Source organism: Ursus americanus, chromosome 30 (assembly GCF_024610735.1).
Source record: "Ursus americanus isolate L20-20 chromosome 30, mUrsAme1.1.p, whole genome shotgun sequence".
NCBI lineage: Eukaryota > Metazoa > Chordata > Mammalia > Carnivora > Ursidae > Ursus > Ursus americanus.
In genome coordinates this window covers 27691023-27713997 of record NC_142156.1, presented here as the reverse complement: position 1 = coordinate 27713997, position 22975 = coordinate 27691023, and the positions used below count along the sequence as shown (strand labels likewise).

The window sequence follows — 22975 nt, the reverse complement described above, 5'->3', positions numbered from 1 at the left end:
CATCTAATGAGAAATTCTGCTGTGCGTAGGACTGCCCAGCTTGGCTCAGGGAGTGTGTGGTGCCAGATGGAACCACTCTCTGTAGAGAGTAAACCTTACCATCCCCATAGCAACTCCACCCGTGCTTCTAAAATGCTTAAAAAGACACACATCAAATTGTTTTCCACAATGTTTCAGAAACTGACTTTTTTCCATACCCTGAGGAAATCAAGTTCACTGGGAATTTTCTTGTTATAAAAATGATCATTGCAGGAAATATGGAAAAGGTGAAAAGGCAGAATTTTTTAAATCACCCTCCGTACTATACTGGAAGACATCTATTTTTAACGTCCTGGTGCAATTCCTTCCGGTTTGTTTTCCGGAAGGGGGGGTTCATTTAAATCAGATTCCTGATGGAGGCAAAGACTGGAGCTTGGCCCTCAAGAAAAGCCCCCCACCTGGGGATGGACGTGTGCGGCCACAGGTCAGGCAGCACTGCAATGATGTGTGGTCTGGATGGGAGGGAAGAACTTGCAAAGCAAAGACCTTGCCCTGTCCACGGCTGCCCTCCTCATTCACAAGCAAGGCCGGCATGTGATGGCACACCACACAAGCTAAAAACCATTAGTAGAAACAAACTGCCTTACTACTTGCAATTTGTCTTATTCAGGTTTTTTGCCTTGTTCCACTAGGTACTTAGTTTTCACATCCTTGTGAAATTTAAATCTAAGGCAAGAATATAAAACTCAAGGAGATGTACCGAATACCAGAATAAAAGCACAGTCAGATGTCTGGAAGATGAGTCAGACTTCCAGGTAACTGTCAAACAGTCTTCTGTGAAAAGATAGAAAAAAGATTCACAGACCACCATTTTCTCCATTTTGAACTTTTCCTGATCCCAAGAACAGCTGAGGGGAACCCAGATTATAATAGAGACAACTTGTCTGAAAACATGTACCTATGACGATTTTACTAAAATTAATAAATCTGATGATCTTTTACAGTTTTATCAATTTTCTTGAAATATATAAATAGTATTAATTCATCCTTAATTTATTTAGCTAGCAAGTGAAACGGAGAAGAGAGGGAAGGCAAGAGTCTATCTGGAGAACAATTGCTTCTCCTAGCTCCTAGCAGGTAGTTTACTTTGGGAAGAAAGAGCAAAACAGAGCTTTAATGCAGGTGAGTGGAAAAGCCCAAGGAGGCAAGAAGCGGGAGGGGTGACTGCGATGACGTCACCTGGGATGTGCCAGCCTCGCCGCACCCCTTTCCCTTCTGCTGCTGTACTTTAGCCCTTCTGGCAGGACTTTCTGTTTGCACTGAGGTCTGACCTGACCCACGGGAACTGAGGTGAGACACCCAGCACCCACAAGTAGCTCCACCCAGGAGGGAGTAGACTGCCCACCCCAGCGGCACCGTGTCCCCTGTTGGCCCTCGCCCGACCGAGTTCACTTGGTCATGCCCTGCGGTCCCCGGGCACCTCCTGGGAACCAGAGGCAAGGCAACATGCCTGCCCTCCTGCACTTACTTCCAGCGTGGGGGGTAACAACCAGCAGGCAAACAGATGAAGAAGACCGGGACAGGGTCTGGGCAGGGCCCGAGGTCAGGGACAGCCACCTGAGGAGGGTCACCAGACTGAGGACTGAATGAAGTTAGGGACAGATGTGTGGCCCCCAAGGGGGAGTTTCAGCAGAGCAACCACAAAGGCCCATGGGCAGGAGCCACAGAGGGAGGGCTGCCAGACCTCAGAGCCCCCCGCCCCCTCAACTGTTGGGCTGAGACTAGACTTCCCGGGGAGGGGGGGAGCGGCGTTGTTGGCCTGAGTCGGGAAGGGACACACTGAGCTGCTAGCAGCCATGCCGGTGACAAATGAGAAGGTTTGGGGCAAAATTAGAAGACAGAACAAACAGGATCTGTTGATGGATTGAGTTGAACTATGAAAAAAAAAGAGTCCAGGAGGACTCCAAGATGTGTGACCTGAATCACTGGGCAGACCAGAATGCTGTTACTGAGACGGTACAGCGAAGGGCAGGTGGGGGAAACCAAAGGGACGACAGGGATGGGTGTGGTAGAAATCAGGACATCGTTTTTAGACACGAGTTTGGAGATGCCCAATGGACACTGGAGATGCCCAACAGGCAGTTAGATATGAGTTTGGACTTCAGAGTTCAGGGGTGAGATCCTCTATGTAAATATACCGTTGACTCTTAAACAATGTAGAAAGTAGGGGTACTGGCTCCTGTACCGTCTACTCCATCTTTAACTTTTGACTCCCCAAAACTTAACTATTAATAGCCTATGTTGACCTTGATTAACACTATTCTTTATGCTTATTACCTAAGGAATACATCATATTCTGAAAATATAGTAAGATTGAGAAAAGAAATGGTATTAACAAAATCACAAGGGGGGGCACATGGCAGGCTCAGTTGGTAGAGCATGTGACCCTTGATCTTGGGGTCATGAGTTTGAGCCCCACACTGGGTGCAGAGATGACTTAAATAAATAAATAATTTTTTAAAAAAGGAGATCACCAGGAAGAGAAAACATACTTAATTTATAGTACTGTACGGTACTTACCAAAAATAAATAAATAAATAAGCCATGTGTAAGTGGACCCGCGCAGTTCAAGCCTGTGTTGTTCCAGGATCAACCGTATAACCAATTTCAATATGTGCACAAGAATTCTGCCTCTATGCTTTCCAGATATGGGTATAAGGGTCTAAGTTCAGAAACCTTCTCCACTGACAACTAAGGGAGAGACCCCCTGAACACCAACTCTGAGACTGGCCCTTCTCGACAGCTTTGCTTGGAGGGCCACATCACAGACGTAGCGAGACTAGGGGCTCAGACACATCTAGAGAAGACTGTCAATAAAACAGCACCAGAGACAGTGGCAAAGAGGTCACAGAAGGGAGACTGTCAAGCAAGAGGGCACTCGGTTCTTCAGCCAGTGTGCAAAAGCAGCTATTCTGTGCTGGGTTCTGCTTGCCATTCCCCTGTCCACTCTGCGAGCAAGCCGGAAGGGCTCCCTGACATCTTGCCATCTTCTCTCAATCAGACAAGAAGCCAATGAAGTTAACAGATCATGTTACCACTCTATTTTCCAACAGCAGAGAATATCTGCGAACGGTACAGGAGACAAGTTCACTTTCTAAGCGATGGAGAGAGCGCATGCCATCCGCACCGCCCTGCAGGGCAGACGCCCTCCTCCGAGGCAGGACCATTTCATTACGAGCTCTCCACCTAATTCACCGTGTGCAGCTACCAACTGAGCTCGGTCCTTATTGATCACGAAAACTAATTACCTAAGGAAATCAGAAAGCACTTCATTTGCCACCTCAACTATTGAACGATCACTAAACCATTGTCAGTGGGCGTCCAAACCAGGAAAAGCCAGCAGACACTCCAGCCTCTGTCTCTATTATGGACCCACGACTGCAGAAGCAGGCTTCGAGCACTTGGGCTAGGCAGTCTCCACCCGCGGTTTCCGGGAGGGAGAGTAGGTGTGTGGAGGAGAGAGAGCAGAAAACTGCAAAGCCAGTGTGAATGGCGGCATGAATGACTTCCACTTGGAATACAAGAAGGGGATCAGAATACTTGGCAACCACAGAGGAAGAAGCGGAGCCACACGCACCAGTAAATCGCTGAGTGGAGAAAAGGGGCCACTAGAGGCAGAGGCGCAAACTGGGCGGAGGTGGCCAGATGCTGGCCAAGGGCTGAGGCCACAGAGCAGCCTTATGTAACCGGGACAAAGGGCCCCAACTTGGAATGAAAACTATTTTGCTAAAAGGAGAGAGACAGAACTGATGGTAACTGCCTGCACAGCTGAACAAACGGATACCAGGACAGAAGCCAAAACCACCTTGAGGAAAAAGGAGCACGAGCTGAGGACAGAGATCCCAAGTGCCCTGGACCCACAGCACGCAAGAGGGTGTGCAGGGCACCAGCTCCCCCGTTACCAATGGGTAGACACTTCAGATTTGCTGCAGCCTACTACAGCTTTGTAAGTGCCACAAGGGGCTCACCAGCAAGCCTTCCTTTCACAAAGGAGAAGAAATGAGAGGAGGCTCCCACATCTACCCAGGCCACCTGCGCACCCTTCAGTGATGTCTCTGGTCCGCACAACCCATCTGAGAAAGGACTGCGTGGTTTGGCTGCACTCTTGAATTGGATTTTGAGTGCTTTACCCTAACCTCTCAAAATTATGTTGACTGAGTGCCTGCCCAGCAAGCAAGGGGCAAAGCCTTGGTCCCAGCAACTGCAGAAAATACCTTGCGATGTCACGTGGGCAATGACAGAGCATCTCTTTCCCGTTGGGTTTTGCACATTAAGATAAACGCCAATCTGAATTCCACGTTCAGCTAATAGCCACATTAAAGAAGAGTAAGGAACAAATCCGTTAAGTACACCTCGATGTACATTTCATTAATTTTTTGTTCCTTAAAGCCAAGGAACCTGAAATTAGATACTGTCTGTGAAGAGCTTTAAAAAGTTACAGACGTTTTGCAAATAGAAGGCATTATTATTACCATGTGAAACTGATAAACCTGGCTTCCTGGTATGAACTGCATGGAGGCTGAAATGGATGCATTTTGTGAAATGTGAACAAATACTGAGTATTAAAGGACCGCTGTCAAGACAGAGTATCCAGTGCAAACAAGCAGATAAGGAAATCAAATAGAAAGTAGTCTCCCAAGAGGTTTGTTTTTCTTCACCATTACTGGCCGTTGATTCGGTTCTCAGCAAAGATGGTAGGAAGCGGGGCGCCTGGGTGGCACAGCGGTTAAGCGTCTGCCTTTGGCTCAGGGCGTGATCCCGGCGTTATGGGATCGAGCCCCACGTCAGGCTCCTCCGCTATGAGCCTGCTTCTTCCTCTCCCACTCCCCCTGCTTGTGTTCCCTCTCTCGCTGGCTGTCTAGCTCTGTCAAATAAATAAATAAAATCTTTAAAAAAAAAAAAAAAGATGGTAGGAAGCACTCCACAGCAGAAAGAGTCTTGCCTACCTTAATCCAGTGCCATGACATAAGAACAAAAATGATAATGACAACAGCTTATGTTTATCGGGTCCAATAATGACGGAGCCTCCAACAGACTGGCGTTCACCAAATGCCCCTCCATGTTCCCCTGCCTTTATCCACACCCTTCCAGCAAACCTTTCTCTTCCCGTCCTTGCCCATCTGCGGCAGCACGTGTCAACTGCCTTTTTTTCCCCACAAAATCTGTCCTGAGCCCTCTTGCCCTTCCACCCATCCCCCATGAGAGCTCCTTTCACTAACACCATCAGCAAGGAGCTCCCTCCTCTGTGCAGGCTGCCTCACCGACTAACACCACCGTGTTGTCTGACACTCAGAACTCTGGCCATAAAGTACAGTCTCTGAAGGCAGGAAAAGAACCCACTTAACTTATCCCTGCAGCCCCCACAGCCCCCTCAGCATATTAATTGAACTTCACCATTCTCATAGACGCATATGGCCCCTAAAACTGTGTCCCTACTCAGCGTGAATAATCCAACGTCTTGATGATTATTTCTCTGGGTCAACAAAGCAGTCCTATTAGCATTTCATATTACCTAAAATGGAGCGCAAAATCCCCGCCCCCTCACCATATTCCAACAGCTGAAAACTCAGGAAAAGGCACCTGCAGAAGTGAGAGCAGCAAAGTGGCAAAATATGGCACATGGATTTTGAGCTGGCAGCATTTAAACACTAATAATTTAGGGTTTTCTTCACCAGGCTCACCCCTTCATAGGGCAGGTGCAGTTGGGGTTCTAAATTTCAAGAGCTATATGCATCATTACTGACCTGTGAAATAACCAGCCCCTTGTTCCCCCTCACACCCGCTCTCTCTCTCCTCCCTGAACACTTGTTTCCACTGCCCACCAGTGGTCCCCCAACTTTTTTAAAGATTTTTTACTTTGGGGGCACCTGGGTGGCTCAGATGGTTAAACATCTGCCTTCAGCTCAGGCCATGATCTCCAGGTCCTGGGATCGAGCCCCACATCGGGCTCCCAGCTCAGCAGGGAGTCTGCTTCTCCCTCCCCCTCTGCCTCTCCCACTGCTTGTGCTCTGTCTCTCTCTCTCTCTCAAATGAATTAAAAAAAAAAAAAAACTTAAAAAAAAAAAGATTTTTTACTTTTAAGTAATCTCTGCACCCAACGTGGGGCTCGAACTTACAACCCCGAGATCAAAGAGTCGCATATTCCAGTGACTGAGACAGCCAGGTGGCCAGGTCCCCCAATTTTTTAAGCACGTACTCCTATGAGCAAAAAAGCGTGAGCACACACACAGGTCACATGTATTTATTTATAAATTAACACATAGGTACTGCAGTAAAAATGTCTTGTACACTTACACACAGAAGTCTGAAACTCTGGTATTTGCCGTCTAGAGCCCAGTGCACACAGCTTTCTAGAAGCCAGTGACCTTGAACACCATCTCCCTGCTTGTCCACCTGGCAAAACTGTGTTCTTTCACCAAGTCTCAGCCCAAAGTCAGCCTCTCGCTGAAGTCTTCCTTGACCACCAGAGTAGACCTAGATGTCCTCCTCGCTCCTTTGGGCCCTTTATACCTCCCGGTGCCACCAACACCCCAGTGAGGCCATCACCCAGTGCAGCAACCATGTGGGCACCTGCCTTCCCGCAGTGTGGGAGCAGAGCCAGTGTCTGGGCATCACAATGCTCCACAGGAATACAGAGCAGGGAAGGGAGGCAGCCCGTGAGGCCATCAGAGCTCACCACCCTTCAGACCCTGCTGTCTCACTCTCTCCATGGACAAAGCCTTTCCTGACTCATGGCTTAAATAGGCTTTCCCACTCTTAACTTGAGACCTGATTATAAACTGCCCGCTTTTCTTTGCGGGGTGCTTCCTGTACACTTAGTCTATCTTGTCCTTGAGTCTCCGAGTCCCCAGAGGTCTCCACCACACCAGGCTGGGCAGGTGCCTCACAGATACTTGGACTTCATAACAGCTGTCATTTACTGAGCACTCACTAGTTCCCTGAGCCTCTCCCAACTGGTTTCCATATGCATTATCTTATTTAATGCTAAAAGGTGCGCAAATAGTTGTTTTATAGAAGGGCAAGCAGATCTTCCCAAGGTCATGCAGTCTCCCAAGGGCTTGGTCAGACAAGAGCCCAGAAGATACATCTGGGGGGGCGCCGGGGTGGCTCAGTCGTTAAGCGTCTGCCTTCGGCTCAGGGCATGATCCCAGCGTCCTGGGATCGAGCCCCGCATCGGGTTCCCTGCTCAGTGGGAAGCCTGCTTCTCCCTCTCCAGCTCCCCCCTGCTTGTGTTCCCTCTCTCACTGTCTCTTGCTGTCAAATAAATAAATAAAATCTTTTAAAAAAAGAAGAAGAAGAAGAAGAAAATACATCTGGGAGAGGCAGAGGAAAGCAACCCCTTTACAAGCACCCCCTACTGAGATACCTGCACACACACTGCGAACAGTGGGGTGCTGCGGGTCATGTGCTCAGGCCCACATTTTTGCCCTGACATTGCTTCTTCAGGTGGGTCCAGTGAGAACAGCCTGCTGCATGGCAGATGCCAGAATGGAAGCCATCCCCTTAAGCACACAAATGTGCCCCAATTTTTAAATTCCAACGTATAAACAATGTTATAACCATAAAAGGATGCATTCACATTGCAAAGTAATGCACTAAGAGTTCCATTACATAACTCCAACTCCATTTAACGTCCAACTGTATTGATCAGAAAACAAATATGATTTCTCTGGATTAAATTTACTACATAATTATGTAGTTATGTTTGTATACGTACAATACTTATTATTTTTACATTATTTTCCAGATGAAAAAAAAAATTTAAATCCAAGGACCTACCTCTAGTAAACTAAAAAAGTAAAGATTTTGTAAAATACTTCTTCTAAAGAAGTAAAGATTTTGGATCTCACGTTTAAACACAAATAGGATGAAAGCTAAATTCTGTAAGGGTACAATATTTATCTTAATAGCTGAAGTAGAAAAACAAACATTCACCCAAGCCATCCAACTGTAAGCATTTCCTCCACCTTTAAAATTATGCATGCATTATGTCCAAAAAGGCTCTCTGTCCCTCCTATGTTTCTGGCATTTTATCATTCTGCTGAAGGAGCAAGCCAAATGCAGGGAGGTCAAATTAAACAAAAGTCTGTCAGCCCCCATACACATCAGCCAACAGCAAACAGAAGGAAAGTACACAAGGTGTATTTTTCAGTCACCCAAAGTGCCCTGAGTAAATGTTCCAGCAAACTATTCAATAACACCACTAGCACGCAACTCCCTGGGAAACTCCTAGCCAATTTCAGCAACGGATCCGGCACAAGCTGTTCCCTTAAGGATGCTGCCTGACATCTCATGGTCAGACCACCTGGGTGGCCACCAATCAGCCCTCCCACCCACTGGCGGTCTTCTGCACACTCCATCTCCAAGGCCTTGGCACTGTCCACACTCTCTGCCACAGCAAGAGTGGGTTTGCACCTGGAATGCAGCAGGGGGTCGACTGCGTGGCCAGCAGAGGAGAGATGCAGGCCAAGAGACAACTGCCCACGCGCGCCGGGCACCATCCATGCCTGAGGTGCCAGGGCTCACCTGAGCACAGAGAGGACACTGCCCACCTGGGCCCCGTGGACCCTTCACACTGCTCACCAGGCCATGCCCCAGATGGGGCACACTTCCACCATAAACCCCAGAGCACAGTTAGCACCCACACTCGAGGAACCAATGTAATCATGAAGGTGAGTGTGAGCAAAACACGCTAAATGGGACCAGCCCCAAAGATGCAGGTGTTTTGTTTTTTCTCCCTCCAACCAGCATTGTGAATGGGCTCCCCTCCAGCCAGCCAGTCCCAACCTTTCAGCGGAAAAGGCTGCCTTTCAAAGAAAACAAAACTACTTTGCCTTTCCTTAATCGAAATCTGCTAAGATGATTTTTCTTTTTTCTCAAGCTTCGGGAGCAATCAGCTTAGCAGGCCAGACACTGTTGATAGAGGCATGTGCCTTTGAAAGGGCACAGGCCTCAGCTAGATGCAGAAAACTGCCAAGCCTGTGGGAGGAAGGAAGGGAGTGCCCTCCGCAGAGCCACCAACGTCAAGTGCTGTGCGTCAGTCATCAAGTACAACATAAGAGGATGAATACTTTGTTGGCACCCTTGCCGACGAGGCTAGGGAAGCGTATGATCTCAGAAAGAGATCTCGGAAGGGAAAGAAGTGACTGAGATGTTACACCATCTTCAAGCAGCTGGCTACTGAATCCACTCTCTCTCCTGGCCCCCACTCTTCCACTGTGAGTCCAAGTTACCCCACAGTGTAGGGTGAGGATGTGGGGGGAAACCAGGTGCAGTCCCTGGCCAAAAAATCCTCTAATTTTATTTTAAAATATTACAGATTATTTCGTGTCCTTAACCTACCTAAGCAGAATTTATCTCGAATTTAAAATAGCACAAAGATCTTCTCCCTCCCTGAGGACATCATCCAGTGAATCACTGTGTTTGCCCATAACAAAACTCTAGCAAACAGCAAAACTCTTTTCACCTATGATCCAGATGATACAGACCTAGATTCTTTTTTTTTTTTTAAGATTGTACTTCCTTATTTGACAGAGAGAGAGACATGGAGAGAGGGAACACAAGCAGGGGGAGTGGGAGAGGAAGAAGCTGGCTTCCTGCTGAGCAGGGGCTCAATACCAGGACCCAGGGATCATGATGTGAGCTGTAAGGGAGACGCTTTTTTCTTTTTAATAATAATTTTTTATTATGTTATGTTAGTCACCATACAGTACATCCCTAGTTTTTGATGTAAAGTTCCATGATTCATTACTTGCGTATAACACCCAGTGCACCATGCAATACGTGCCCGCCTTAATACCCATCACCAGCCTATCCCATTCCCCCCCCTCCCGCGAAGCCCTCAGTTTGTTTCCCAGAGTCCATAGTCTCTCGTGGTTCATTCCCCCTTCTGTTTACCCCCCCTTTCTTCTTCCCCTTCTTCTCCTACCGATCTTCCTACTTCTTATGTTCCATAGATGAGTGAAACCATATGATAATTGTCTTTCTCTGCTTGACTTATTTCGCTTAGCATTATCTCCTCCAGTCCCGTCCATGTTCCTGCAAATGTTATGAAATCGTTCTTTCTGATGGCTGAGTAATATTCCATTGTCTATATGGACCACATCTTCTTAATCCAGTCATCTGTTGAAGGGCATCTCATCTCCTCCCACAATGCTGCTATGAACATTGGGGTGCATATGGCCTTTCTCTTCACTACGTCTGTATCTTTGGGGGTACCCGGTAGTGCGCTTAACGACTGAGCCACCCAGGCGCCCCTAGACCTAGATTCTTATAACAAAAAGACGGAAAGGAAAATTTAAACATCATAACATTTACTGCCCAATTTGCAAAGATTTTTTTCACAATAATATTTAGCATTGGCAAGGGTGCAGCCACTCTCGTGTCTGTGGGAGTACAAAATGCCCCATTCTTTCCGAAAAGCAAGCTAGTGATACTTTTGGGGGACCCTCTAAAAGTTCTTATACCCACGAGCCTCCCTTTTAGGAATCTATCCAAAGGATGTAATCAAATGTTCAATGCATATCATTTATAATACAGAAAACTGGTAACATCATCAATGTTCCAAACAGATTTTTTTAAAAATAACAATATAACCATAGAGCAGAATGTTACAGTTATCAGCAGTGGTACTTTTGCAGAATATTTAAATTATATGAAAAAATGTTCAGGGTAAAATACAAAGTCTGAAAACATACATAAGTTCTACATATAATTTTATAACCTATCAGTAAGTAAGTCTGGAAAGAACCTACTAAACTATTAACAGAGGTCTCCTAAAGGTAGTAGAATCAAGACAATTTTAGACATTTTTATTTTCTTCTTTGTTTCTTTTTTCTTCTTCTTTGTTTAATTGTTTCTAATTATCTTCAATAAGAATCTAATCAGGAAAAAAAGAATTTCAGAGACTAGACCTGTGACGATGGTTTCAGCCAGGGGCCTCTGGGACTCTGTGGAATAAAAAGTCAGGCTCAACTAGAGTGGGCAGAGCTGGGCTGGCGGCCGGTACACCCAGGCCCCCATGTCTGTCCTTGACAGGCAATGCTAACACCTGCCACACAGGCCGTGATGGGCACGTCCGGAGACTGACAACTTTGATGAACTCTGGGACAAGCCACATGAAAACATAGCTGCTCGGTGCTGTGGAAATGGGGAGGACAGAACACAGACCAGAACAGGAACTTTCAGAGGCCTGCATCAACCCACGGGAGGACAGCATTTGCCTAACCCCATTCAGGTGACTGCTTCCCACAATGTGTGGAAGCCATAATACATTATATAGGGGACAGCACCACCTCAGTCACCGGCTGAGCGCAGGGGCTACAATGGATTCCCATGGATTCCAGTTCCTGCCCCACTGCCATGGGCTTGCAAAGAGCTGAGAGCTGTCCTGCCAGCCCCAAGGAAATCTGCATCTCCTAAGAACTCGCTTAAGGTCCTGTAATCCCAAACATTTAGGTTTGTCCAAAATGGACACTATTTCACAAGAAGTACACGTCAATACATGTAGATGATTAATCTAGGCCCTCGTGGATCAAAATAGAGAATCTTAAAGATATGATTATTTTTTCTTTTTTTTTCCCCAAACGCGCGAGAAGCAAAGGGAAACGAAAACGGTAGCTTTCCATGTACTGGATGAGCTGGATCCTTCTGCCTGAGCAAACCACTGACTAGGGCCGCATCCAGCCTCCCCCCAGACCCACAGCAGACAGTTCCACCGCCACCGGCCCCAGTTCACCCCCCAGAAAACAGGCCCTAATGCTCTGACAATCGACACCCAGACAAGACTAAAAGACCGGGTTTTTAAGGAATGGTGCAGAATACTTCGGCCAACAATACTGCTGCTGATTTTTACTTCATCTGTCTTTCAAGGACTCAAGTTCAACATGGACAAAACACAACCACCAATGGCCTAATTCTCAAAACCGAGGCTCTTGTCACCAGCATGATACGCACAGAAAGCAGAGGCTAGAAATAAGAACAGGGAACAGAGGTGAGGGGGCCATAATCAGAGCCACAGATAAAGGTAGGAAGGAGGAAGAAAGAGCTTGTTGACTGAGCCATGTTTGGAACCTGTCATTGGGACCTCCTCCACCCAGCAGGTGAAGAATCCCCGATGAAGAACTTCCGACTTGGGCCCAGCCTCGGGCGGCCCAAAGTCAGAGCCCAGACCCTCTAACTTGGGCCTAGCCTCGGCCGGCCTGGAGTCAGAGCCCAGACCCTGTAACTTGGGCCCAGCTTTGGGCGGCCCGGAGTCAAAGCCCAGACCCTCTAACTTGGGCCTAGCCTCGGCCGGCCTGGAGTCAGAGCCCAGACCCTGTAACTTGGGCCCAGCCTTGGGCGGCCCGGAGTCAAAGCCCAGACCCTCTAACTTGGGCCCAGCCTCGGGCGGCCCGGAGTCAGAGCCCAGACTCTGTAACTTGGGCCCAGCTTCGGGCGGCCCAGAGTCAAAGCCCAGACCCTCTAACTTGGGCCCAGCCTCGGCCGGCCTGGAGTCAGAGCCCAGACCCTCTAACTTGGGCCCAGCCTCCGGAGGTCTGCAGTCAAAACGCAAGCCCCAAGTGAGAGAATGCCCTGGCTGTGTCTGAGTCCACCCTTTATTTACAAGAAGTGTGACTCTGGGTAAGTTCCAGGCTTCTCGTTCCCTCCTGCAAGCTGGGGGTGGCAGCAGTACAGATGTCACAGGGCTGCCCTGAGGACGAAGTTAGTTCATATATGTGCAACACTAAGAACAGCCTGGCACATAATCAGCGCTATGCAAGTGTTTGGAACTGCTGCTACTATTCTCTGACCAAGTGCCCTGGGGAGGCGGGCCAGCCAGAGGTCCAGGAGCCCTTCCAAAAGCAGCCTGGCCTCCTGCCGTGGGCTCGCCACTCTTGTCTTCCGGAAGCAGTGAGATTTTACTATGGAAATCCCCTCCCCGATCTGCACAGAGGTTGCAGGCCCTTGGGGCCACAGACAATGAAAACAATGCCTGGCTGAGCCTCCACCAGCTATAGGCCCAGCCCATTTCTGAAGAATGGTGGCTGTGCACAGAACTGAAAAGGCACAGCAGGAAGCCTGTCATTCTGCAAACCCCAGGGGCAAGGAGTGCACACACCTACACAGAGGGTCCTCACACCTCTCCTGGAGGAAGGACTAGCCAAGGGTGGATGGGATGGCTCCTTTTTGAAAAATGAATGCAACAGTTTTACTTTGCAGAGAAATTCTAGGTCCATTTACAGACCATGGAGATGAAGACACACAGATGTTGGCTCACACCCACCTAATTCCTGACCTTAACGTCACTGGAGTAGTCTAGGCCCTGAATCTTGTCTGCAAAGGGAAGAGCAAGTCATTTGGCAGGGGCCCAACTTGGGAGGTGGCTTTGTAATATGAGCAGTGTGTCCGCTAACAACCAGAGCAAGACCATTAAGTTCATTACACCTGTCACTCTGCCAGCTGACTATCCAAATTGCCAGAGATGAAAGTACATTATGCCCAAGGAGTGCCACCCAGCCCCCTCCCAGGGCAGCACACACACACTTATCTCAGACAATTTGTTCTCAATGTCTGCACCTGCAGAAAGAACGCAACTGTAAACAGCTTGAAACTTGGCTTTGAGAAAACTTAAGGGCTGAGCAGCTAAGAACAAAGTTTCGTTTTGTCCACAGCAGGTCCCTGGGAGGAGGACTAGGTGCCATGGCCCCCTGGTGCATAGGGAAGAATGTGAGACGGGTGAGGGGAAGGTCGGGTGAGAGAGGGAGGGGAAGGGCAGGGCAAGGGGGCAGAGCTGCCCAGCAAAACGAAGGACACACAGCTGCTACGTGCATTCTGCTGCCCTGCAGCACTGCCAAAAATAAAAGCGAGAGACACACCCTTTTCATTTCCGAACCAAGTCACAGAGTTCTAGGCAATAGGCAGAGGCCTTCCTCCCAGCTGCACATCCAACAGGCTCCCTGGGTGCTCAGCGCCCGGCCGCCGGCTGCAGGGTGCGTCTGCAGTGCAAGCGTGTTGCAGACAGCGGTAATTTATTTATCCCTGTCATGTAACATTAGCAATCTGTCTGGAGCTTGGCAAGCACCAACTTGCACTGTCATATAAACTGTCTGACAAACTTAAAGTTTCGTAAATGGTTCTCTTCCAGCAGACAATAAAGCATCATAAAAAAAAAAAGTTGTCATCTCTCTTTCTGTTCCCTTTCTCTCTTCCGCTTCTAAAAAAGGGTTGGGAGGGGAGAAAACGAAAGAAAAGCAACAACAAAAGAACCTATGCAAACAGAAATGATCCCTCAGCAGGATTCTTAACCTTGAAAGTCTCAACATTTTCCCAATGCCAAGTAAATGAGTATAAATGGATGGGGGAAGGGGTGCTGTGGTGGGAGTCAGTCATGAGGGGGTACAGAGCAAAATCTGCAAAACAAAAGTACAGTCATTAAAAATTAATAAAGGGTGTGGACATCAGCTCCCCACCCCCTTCTGCTCATGGGGATTCGAGCCAGACATTCTGCATCCTCATTAAGTGGTGGCTGGCAGGCTGCCGGAGTTTTAGTGGGTTCTGGGAATGCCAATATATTAACCAGAGGACTTTCTGCATACCCTTTAGAGTTTTTATTCTAGAAAAGTCAACCATTTGGCACAGTGTAGCCTTATTTTTGTTCGGGAAAGCTCTCAGCTGCCAATCAAGAGAGAAATTATAACTATGTTCTTCGTAATTTCCAAGACCTATCTGAAAAACAAGCCTGGTGGAAAGAAAAGTCCTCACAAAAACAGCTTAAAAGGCCAAAGTGCCATTTTTCGTGGAAATTCAAAGAAAAACAATCCATACTTAAATCACATGGATATGAGACAACACAAACACTATTTTCAATCCCTCCTATGATAGAGGAAAAAACAACAGTAACTGGGAATAGGAATATAATATTTCTGCAGCAAGTAATAGTACAGGTGCTTAGGGCTGCTCGCTTTAGTTGCCTAACAGTGAAACGAAGACCGCCACACACACACACAAAATTTCCCTAAAAAAGTGGCAGGTCTTGTGGCCTAAATTTTCAAATAGTAGGCAGAAACTTTACATTCCTATTTTAAAACTTAAGAGTCACGTTCCATGCACACCCATAATATAGGTCAAGGTGTAATTCTAGACCAAAGAATCCCATGTAGGCAGAAAGTCACTCTGACACCAGAAAATAACAGCTTCCAGAAGACTTTTCTGAGATAGGAAGAAAGGGAGGGAGGGAGAGAGGGAGGGAGGAAGGAAGGAAGGAAGGAAGGGAAGGAGGGAAGAAAGAAGGAAGGGAAGAAGGAGGCAGGGAGGAAAGGAGGCAGGGAGGGAGGGAGGGACTGATGGACTAGAGGGAGGAAGGGAGTAGGAAGAAGGGACAAAAGGGCAAGATGGGGCTACATGGCAGTTTTGCTACTGTTTACATTTAACAGCCATGTGTCCACATCAAGTATGTTTAACATTTCTAAAAACCTTCCAGGTTAATATGGAATAATCTCTTTATAGCTATTGCTCCTTGAGTTTTCTTTCTTCTCTACTAACTCTCACCCAAAAGGACAGACACATCATAGAAATTCCATGAGCCCAGATGATTAAACATGAGAAGAAATATGGCAAGGACTACCAGAAAGATTTGACTAGCAAGTGTCACAACAGCAAGTGTCCCTGCCCCAGCCCTGAGAGTCCTTGGGTTTTACAGATGACACAGAGCAATCCTCTCCAGCCTAGACCAGGGGGTGACTGATAGCTAGGTGAGAGCAAAAGGATCCAGACAGAGCTTAAGAGTCTCTGCTTGACATGAGGACAGGAACTACCCTCATTGAGCAAAAGTCATTCTCAGCTTCTATGATGCCCTGTCCAGCTGGGAATTGCCCCTCCAGCAGCCCAGATGAAAAGCAGACAGCGGACCATGAGCTACAAGCCTCCTCTGCCAGGCTGCTAAGTCAATCAAGACTACAGCACAGTCCCAAACTGTAAACACCTCTGCAGACCGGTCCTTGCTCTCAGCGTGCCAGGCAAGAAAACTATTCTTAGAACACTGTCAGCAATTGGGGGGGGGGGGAATATTTGTCTATGTATGTATACACTATGGCAGGGGGCGAGGAGAGGCGGGGGGGGGGCCTTTGATTCTCATATTATGTGCCAACAAATTGGCACAAAATCCCTTAATAAGCAGGTGGCACCGGCTGGATTCCTCTGCAGGACTGTGGTCATGCACACCAAGCCCCCAAGAGGATTCAAGAGACAGTCCTAAAACCTGTGGGAAAAGTCTTCTCCAGAGTAACTATAAATCTGCATGAACTAGAACCATGGCCAATGACGGCAAACTCTTCCAAGGGCAACAGAAGAATGTTAAGAAATTAAAAGGGAGGAAGGTAGCTGCTGATTCCATTACAGCAAATCCCAACCAGCATTTACCGTCCTAGCCCTGGTTCCATTACAGCAAATCCCAACCAGCATTTACCGTCCTAGCCCTGGTTCCATTACAGCAAATCCCAACCAGCATTTACCGTCCTAGCCCTGGTTCCATTACAGCAAATCCCAACCAGCATTTACCGTCCTAGCCCTGATTCCATTACAGCAAATCCCAACCAGCATTTACCGTCCTAGCCCTGGTTCCATTACAGCAAATCCCAACCAGCATTTACCGTCCTAGCCCTGGTTCCATTACAGCAAATCCCAACCAGCATTTACCGTCCTAGCCCTGGTTCCATTACAGCAAATCCCAACCAGCATTTACCGTCCTAGCCCTGGTTCCATTACAGCAAATCCCAACCAGCATTTACCGTCCTAGCCCTGATTCCATTACAGCAAATCCCAACCAGCATTTACCGTCCTAGCCCTGATTCCATTACAGCAAATCCCAACCAGCATTTACCGTCCTAGCCCTGGTTCCATTACAGCAAATCCCAACCAGCATTTACCGTCCTAGCCCTGGTTCCATTACAGCAAATCCCAACCAGCATTTACCGTCCTAGCCCTGATTCCATTACAGCAAATCCCAACCAGCATTTACCGTCCTAGCCCTGGTTCCATTACAGCAAATCCCAACCAGCATTTACCGTCCTAGCCCTGGTTCCATTACAGCAAATCCCAACCAGCATTTACCGTCCTAGCCCTGGTTCCATTACAGCAAATCCCAACCAGCATTTACCGTCCTAGCCCTGATTCCATTACAGCAAATCCCAACCAGCATTTACCGTCCTAGCCCTGGTTCCATTACAGCAAATCCCAACCAGCATTTACCGTCCTAGCCCTGGTTCCATTACAGCAAATCCCAACCAGCATTTACCGTCCTAGCCCTGGTTCCATTACAGCAAATCCCAACCAGCATTTACCGTCCTAGCCCTGGTTCCATTACAGCAAATCCCAACCAGCATTTACCGTCCTAGCCCTGGTTCCATTACAGCAAATCCCAACCAGCATTTACCGTCCTAGCCCTGGTTCCATTACAGCAAATCCCAACCAGCATTTACCGTCCTAGCCCTGATTCCATTACAGCAAATCCCAACCAGCATTTACCGTCCTAGCCCTGGTTCCATTACAGCAAATCCCAACCAGCATTTACCGTCCTAGCCCTGGTTCCATTACAGCAAATCCCAACCAGCATTTACCGTCCTAGCCCTGGTTCCATTACAGCAAATCCCAACCAGCATTTACCGTCCTAGCCCTGGTTCCATTACAGCAAATCCCAACCAGCATTTACCGTCCTAGCCCTGGTTCCATTACAGCAAATCCCAACCAGCATTTACCGTCCTAGCCCTGGTTCCATTACAGCAAATCCCAACCAGCATTTACCGTCCTAGCCCTGGTTCCATTACAGCAAATCCCAACCAGCATTTACCGTCCTAGCCCTGATTCCATTACAGCAAATCCCAACCAGCATTTACCGTCCTAGCCCTGGTTCCATTACAGCAAATCCCAACCAGCATTTACCGTCCTAGCCCTGGTTCCATTACAGCAAATCCCAACCAGCATTTACCGTCCTAGCCCTGGTTCCATTACAGCAAATCCCAACCAGCATTTACCGTCCTAGCCCTGGTTCCATTACAGCAAATCCCAACCAGCATTTACCGTCCTAGCCCTGGTTCCATTACAGCAAATCCCAACCAGCATTTACCGTCCTAGCCCTGGTTCCATTACAGCAAATCCCAACCAGCATTTACCGTCCTAGCCCTGGTTCCATTACAGCAAATCCCAACCAGCATTTACCGTCCTAGCCCTGGTTCCATTACAGCAAATCCCAACCAGCATTTACCGTCCTAGCCCTGGTTCCATTACAGCAAATCCCAACCAGCATTTACCGTCCTAGCCCTGGTTCCATTACAGCAAATCCCAACCAGCATTTACCGTCCTAGCCCTGATTCCATTACAGCAAATCCCAACCAGCATTTACCGTCCTAGCCCTGATTCCTAAAGCAAATCCCAACCAGCATTTACCGTCCTAGCCCTGATTCCATTACAGCAAATCCCAACCAGCATTTACCGTCCTAGCCCTGGTTCCATTACAGCAAATCCCAACCAGCATTTACCGTCCTAGCCCTGATTCCTAAAGCAAATCCCAACCAGCATTTACCGTCCTAGCCCTGGTTCCTAAAGCAAATCCCAACCAGCATTTACCGTCCTAGCCCTGGTTCCTAAAGCAAATCCCAACCAGCATTTACCGTCCTAGCCCTGGTTCCTAAAGCAAATCCCAACCAGCATTTACCGTCCTAGCCCTGGTTCCTAACAGCAAATCCCAACCAGCATTTACCGTCCTAGCCCTGGTTCCTAACAGCAAATCCCAACCAGCATTTACCGTCCTAGCCCTGATTCCTAAAGCAAATCCCAACCAGCATTTACCGTCCTAGCCCTGATTCCATTACAGCAAATCCCAACCAGCATTTACCGTCCTAGCCCTGATTCCATTACAGCAAATCCCAACCAGCATTTACCGTCCTAGCCCTGGTTCCTAAAGCAAATCCCAACCAGCATTTACCGTCCTAGCCCTGGTTCCTAAAGCAAATCCCAACCAGCATTTACCGTCCTAGCCCTGGTTCCTAACAGCAAATCCCAACCAGCATTTACCGTCCTAGCCCTGATTCCTAAAGCAAATCCCAACCAGCATTTACCGTCCTAGCCCTGATTCCTAAAGCAAATCCCAACCAGCATTTACCGTCCTAGCCCTGGTTCCTAACAGCAAATCCCAACCAGCATTTACCGTCCTAGCCCTGATTCCTAAAGCAAATCCCAACCAGCATTTACCGTCCTAGCCCTGGTTCCTAACAGCAAATCCCAACCAGCATTTACCGTCCTAGCCCTGATTCCATTACAGCAAATCCCAACCAGCATTTACCGTCCTAGCCCTGGTTCCATTACAGCAAATCCCAACCAGCATTTACCGTCCTAGCCCTGATTCCTAAAGCAAATCCCAACCAGCATTTACCGTCCTAGCCCTGGTTCCTAAAGCAAATCCCAACCAGCATTTACCGTCCTAGCCCTGGTTCCTAAAGCAAATCCCAACCAGCATTTACCGTCCTAGCCCTGGTTCCTAAAGCAAATCCCAACCAGCATTTACCGTCCTAGCCCTGGTTCCTAAAGCAAATCCCAACCAGCATTTACCGTCCTAGCCCTGGTTCCTAAAGCAAATCCCAACCAGCATTTACCGTCCTAGCCCTGATTCCTAAAGCAAATCCCAACCAGCATTTACCGTCCTAGCCCTGATTCCATTACAGCAAATCCCAACCAGCATTTACCGTCCTAGCCCTGATTCCATTACAGCAAATCCCAACCAGCATTTACCGTCCTAGCCCTGATTCCTAAAGCAAATCCCAACCAGCATTTACCGTCCTAGCCCTGGTTCCTAAAGCAAATCCCAACCAGCATTTACCGTCCTAGCCCTGGTTCCTAAAGCAAATCCCAACCAGCATTTACCGTCCTAGCCCTGGTTCCTAAAGCAAATCCCAACCAGCATTTACCGTCCTAGCCCTGGTTCCTAACAGCAAATCCCAACCAGCATTTACCGTCCTAGCCCTGATTCCTAAAGCAAATCCCAACCAGCATTTACCGTCCTAGCCCTGATTCCTAAAGCAAATCCCAACCAGCATTTACCATCCTAGCCCTGGTTCCTAACAGCAAATCCCAACCAGCATTTACCGTCCTAGCCCTGGTTCCTAACAGCAAATCCCAACCAGCATTTACCGTCCTAGCCCTGATTCCATTACAGCAAATCCCAACCAGCATTTACCGTCCTAGCCCTGGTTCCTAAAGCAAATCCCAACCAGCATTTACCGTCCTAGCCCTGATTCCTAAAGCAAATCCCAACCAGCATTTACCGTCCTAGCCCTGATTCCTAAAGCAAATCCCAACCAGCATTTACCGTCCTAGCCCTGGTTCCTAACAGCGTGTTCAATGTCAATAGCAAAGTGAAGCTCTTAAAAGAATTAAGCTTTCAAAGATCATGAGGAATTTACCCATGTTTTAAAAAGCACTGCTTTGCAAGGGCCATCAAATAACATTCAAGGGTTGATAGGAAACCAAATATTATAATTCAATAAATGTGCATGGGACGGGCAATATTCAGATCCACTCATTTGTCTATGTAATGACTCAAACTTGACATTATGATCCCATACTGAACATAAAGAATCTGTTGCAAGAGAATTGTGCAGAGTACAAAGACAGATGTACAGATGACAGTAAATTCAATATAAATACTAGGAAGGACTAAATAGTCACATACGAAATGCAGAACATGGCTTGATGCAATGGCGTTTTTCAGAGCAGACTCTACAGAACATTTCATTCCAAGCTCAGTCCAGAGGATCCAGGGGAGATAGAAATGGGAGAGTATCTTTCTTGGCTAGCCAAACAAACTGGAAACAACTTCCCATTTTAAAGGGAAGTTTCCTAGTACTAGCCATGAGGGAAGGCACCAACCTCCATGCCAGCCAACAGGACCCATATATTTTTAAGGACCAAGGCTGCTGACCATCTCGGCCCACCTCTACTGCAAGAAACTTACTTATAGTAGCTCTCGGAATCAACATCCTGTAACAGCTTATCTCACCCCACAGCCTACAATGCCTAGCACATAGTAGGTCGTCAATGAATATTTGTCACAATACTTCTATAACATTGTAGAAAGCAGCACTAAACCGTAAGTGGGACCTGGGGATAAGAAGCTGCCAAAGTAATTTCAAAGAAAGAGAAGGTACTAGAGGGGACACAGAGAAAGAGAAAAGCAAATCAAAAGTATCCAATTCTAGCTAATTAAAAAAGGGTCTTCGGGGAAAACAAAAATTAAGCTAGTTTATGTGGCCAACGCCACTCAGCAATCATTCCCGTGCCCGGCGAGGAGCAAAGAAGCCCTGCTTGCTTTCAAGAGTTCCTCGCTGTTCTGACCGGCGACACGGTGCCCCGCCAGCTAAACCGGGAACCAGGGCACTGACTGACGCGCCTTCTCCAGGTGACACCCACCCACCACGCGTCCGTTTCGTCCTCCTGAAAATCTCTGCCTCAACGGGAAGCCTCTTCCTTTTCCAGTGGGGGGGGAAAAAAAGTTTTGAAACAAGCAAATGCCCTCTCCGCCACCACAGCGAATTAACCTGAACCGAGCCCACTGTCTTCCAGCCGCGTACTTACAGGGCGCGCCCCCAACGCCACCCCAGGCGGTGCACCCGGCAGGGGTCCCAGGCAAGCCTCCTCGCCACTGTGCAAAGCGGATCCCACAACAAAGGCAAGTGCTGAGCCCGGGCTGGGTGCTCGTCGTTTCCTGTTTATTCCACCGTGAGGGTCAAAGAGAAATTCAACACACGCCTGCTTCCTCCGGGGCTCAGAGACCCAGCCTAAGTATAATAGCAGCCTCCCGAGACAATCGACTTCCCAGCCAATGCCGGGAGCTCCGGGCGGCCCCGCGACCGACGTCAACGCGCGCTGGGGGACCCGGGCAGACGCCGGGTGAGGAGGGCCCGAGGGACGCGGGGCGCGAGATGCGGGGTGCGGGGGTGCGGAGCCGCGGGCTGTCCAGCAGCGGGATGCAGGGTTCAGGGTACGGCCAGCTCCCGCCCCTTTTCCTTCCCGCGAACTCCCCAGCAAGGTCCTGCAACAATCTTCCCGCTTCCCGCTGACCTCCAGTGCCCCCCCACCCGCCTGCAGTCGTTCGCTGACAGGCCCAAGGGAACCGAGACCTCAGTTTGGGCAGTTACCTCGGCGCTTACCCCGGCCTCCCGGCGGTGCAGAATTAAGTCCTGCAACCGCAGGACACCCCACGCCGGGCACCGAGAAATAGGTCGGCAATGTTCCTCCAGCAGAGCACACAGGCAGAGGCGGCGGAGCCTCGGTTCGGGAGTGCCGGGTCGCCCTCCCCACACCCGCGCCGGGCTAGCGCCCCAGGACGCCGCCGTGCCCACGGGCTACACTGCCTCAGACCTCGAGAACTCGTCTCCGGGGAACTCGCCGGTCTGGGGAGGACTCCTAGGGCTGGGCAGCTCCCTCCGGCCCCCGCCGACGGCGCAGGCTCGCGGACGTCCCGTTCCCGGAGCGTCCTGTCCCCGCGTCCTCCGCCCCCTGCCCTCCCCACCCCACCCCACCCCCGCCCCAGCGCTGCGCTGAACTTGGGCCAGACGCCGAGACCACAACAGCCACCTCGGGTCTGCACTCACCTGCGGCCGTCCCTCCGGAGCGGAGGCGGGGGACCGCCCGCAGTGCGGCCCGCCGGGCCACCGGCCCTGCTGGCCGCGGGGGAGGGGCGCGGGATGCGGGGCCGCCGCGGCGGGGGGCGCGCAGCGGGTCGGCGGGGAGCGCGGCGCGGTGCGCCGGGTCTCTTTAAGAGCCGGGGACCTTACCCCCGGGCCTCCCCCGCGCTCCCCGCCCCCCTTTCACTTTCCCAGAGACTCGCAGCCTGTCTGGCGGCGGCGGCTCCTCCCCGGCTCGCAGGGGATCCCCGGCCGGCCGCGGCGGCGCGCGGGGCGGGCAG

At 49.2% G+C, this 22975-nt stretch overlaps 1 protein-coding gene across 2 annotated transcripts in view; it reads right to left on the bottom strand.

The window, feature by feature from the left end:
* LDLRAD4 (low density lipoprotein receptor class A domain containing 4) overlaps positions 1 to 22704 on the bottom strand; it is a 417333-nt gene extending 394629 nt beyond the window's left edge. Inside the window, exon 1 of one of the 2 annotated variants that reach the window (XM_087857498.1) lies at positions 22662 to 22704. The gene's annotated coding sequence lies outside the window, so the exon portion shown is untranslated. Of the gene's footprint in view, positions 1 to 22428; positions 22573 to 22661 lie in introns of those variants that run through there. The other variant, XM_087857497.1, reaches the window with a different exon arrangement.
* Between the last annotated feature and the right edge of the window lie 271 nt (positions 22705 to 22975).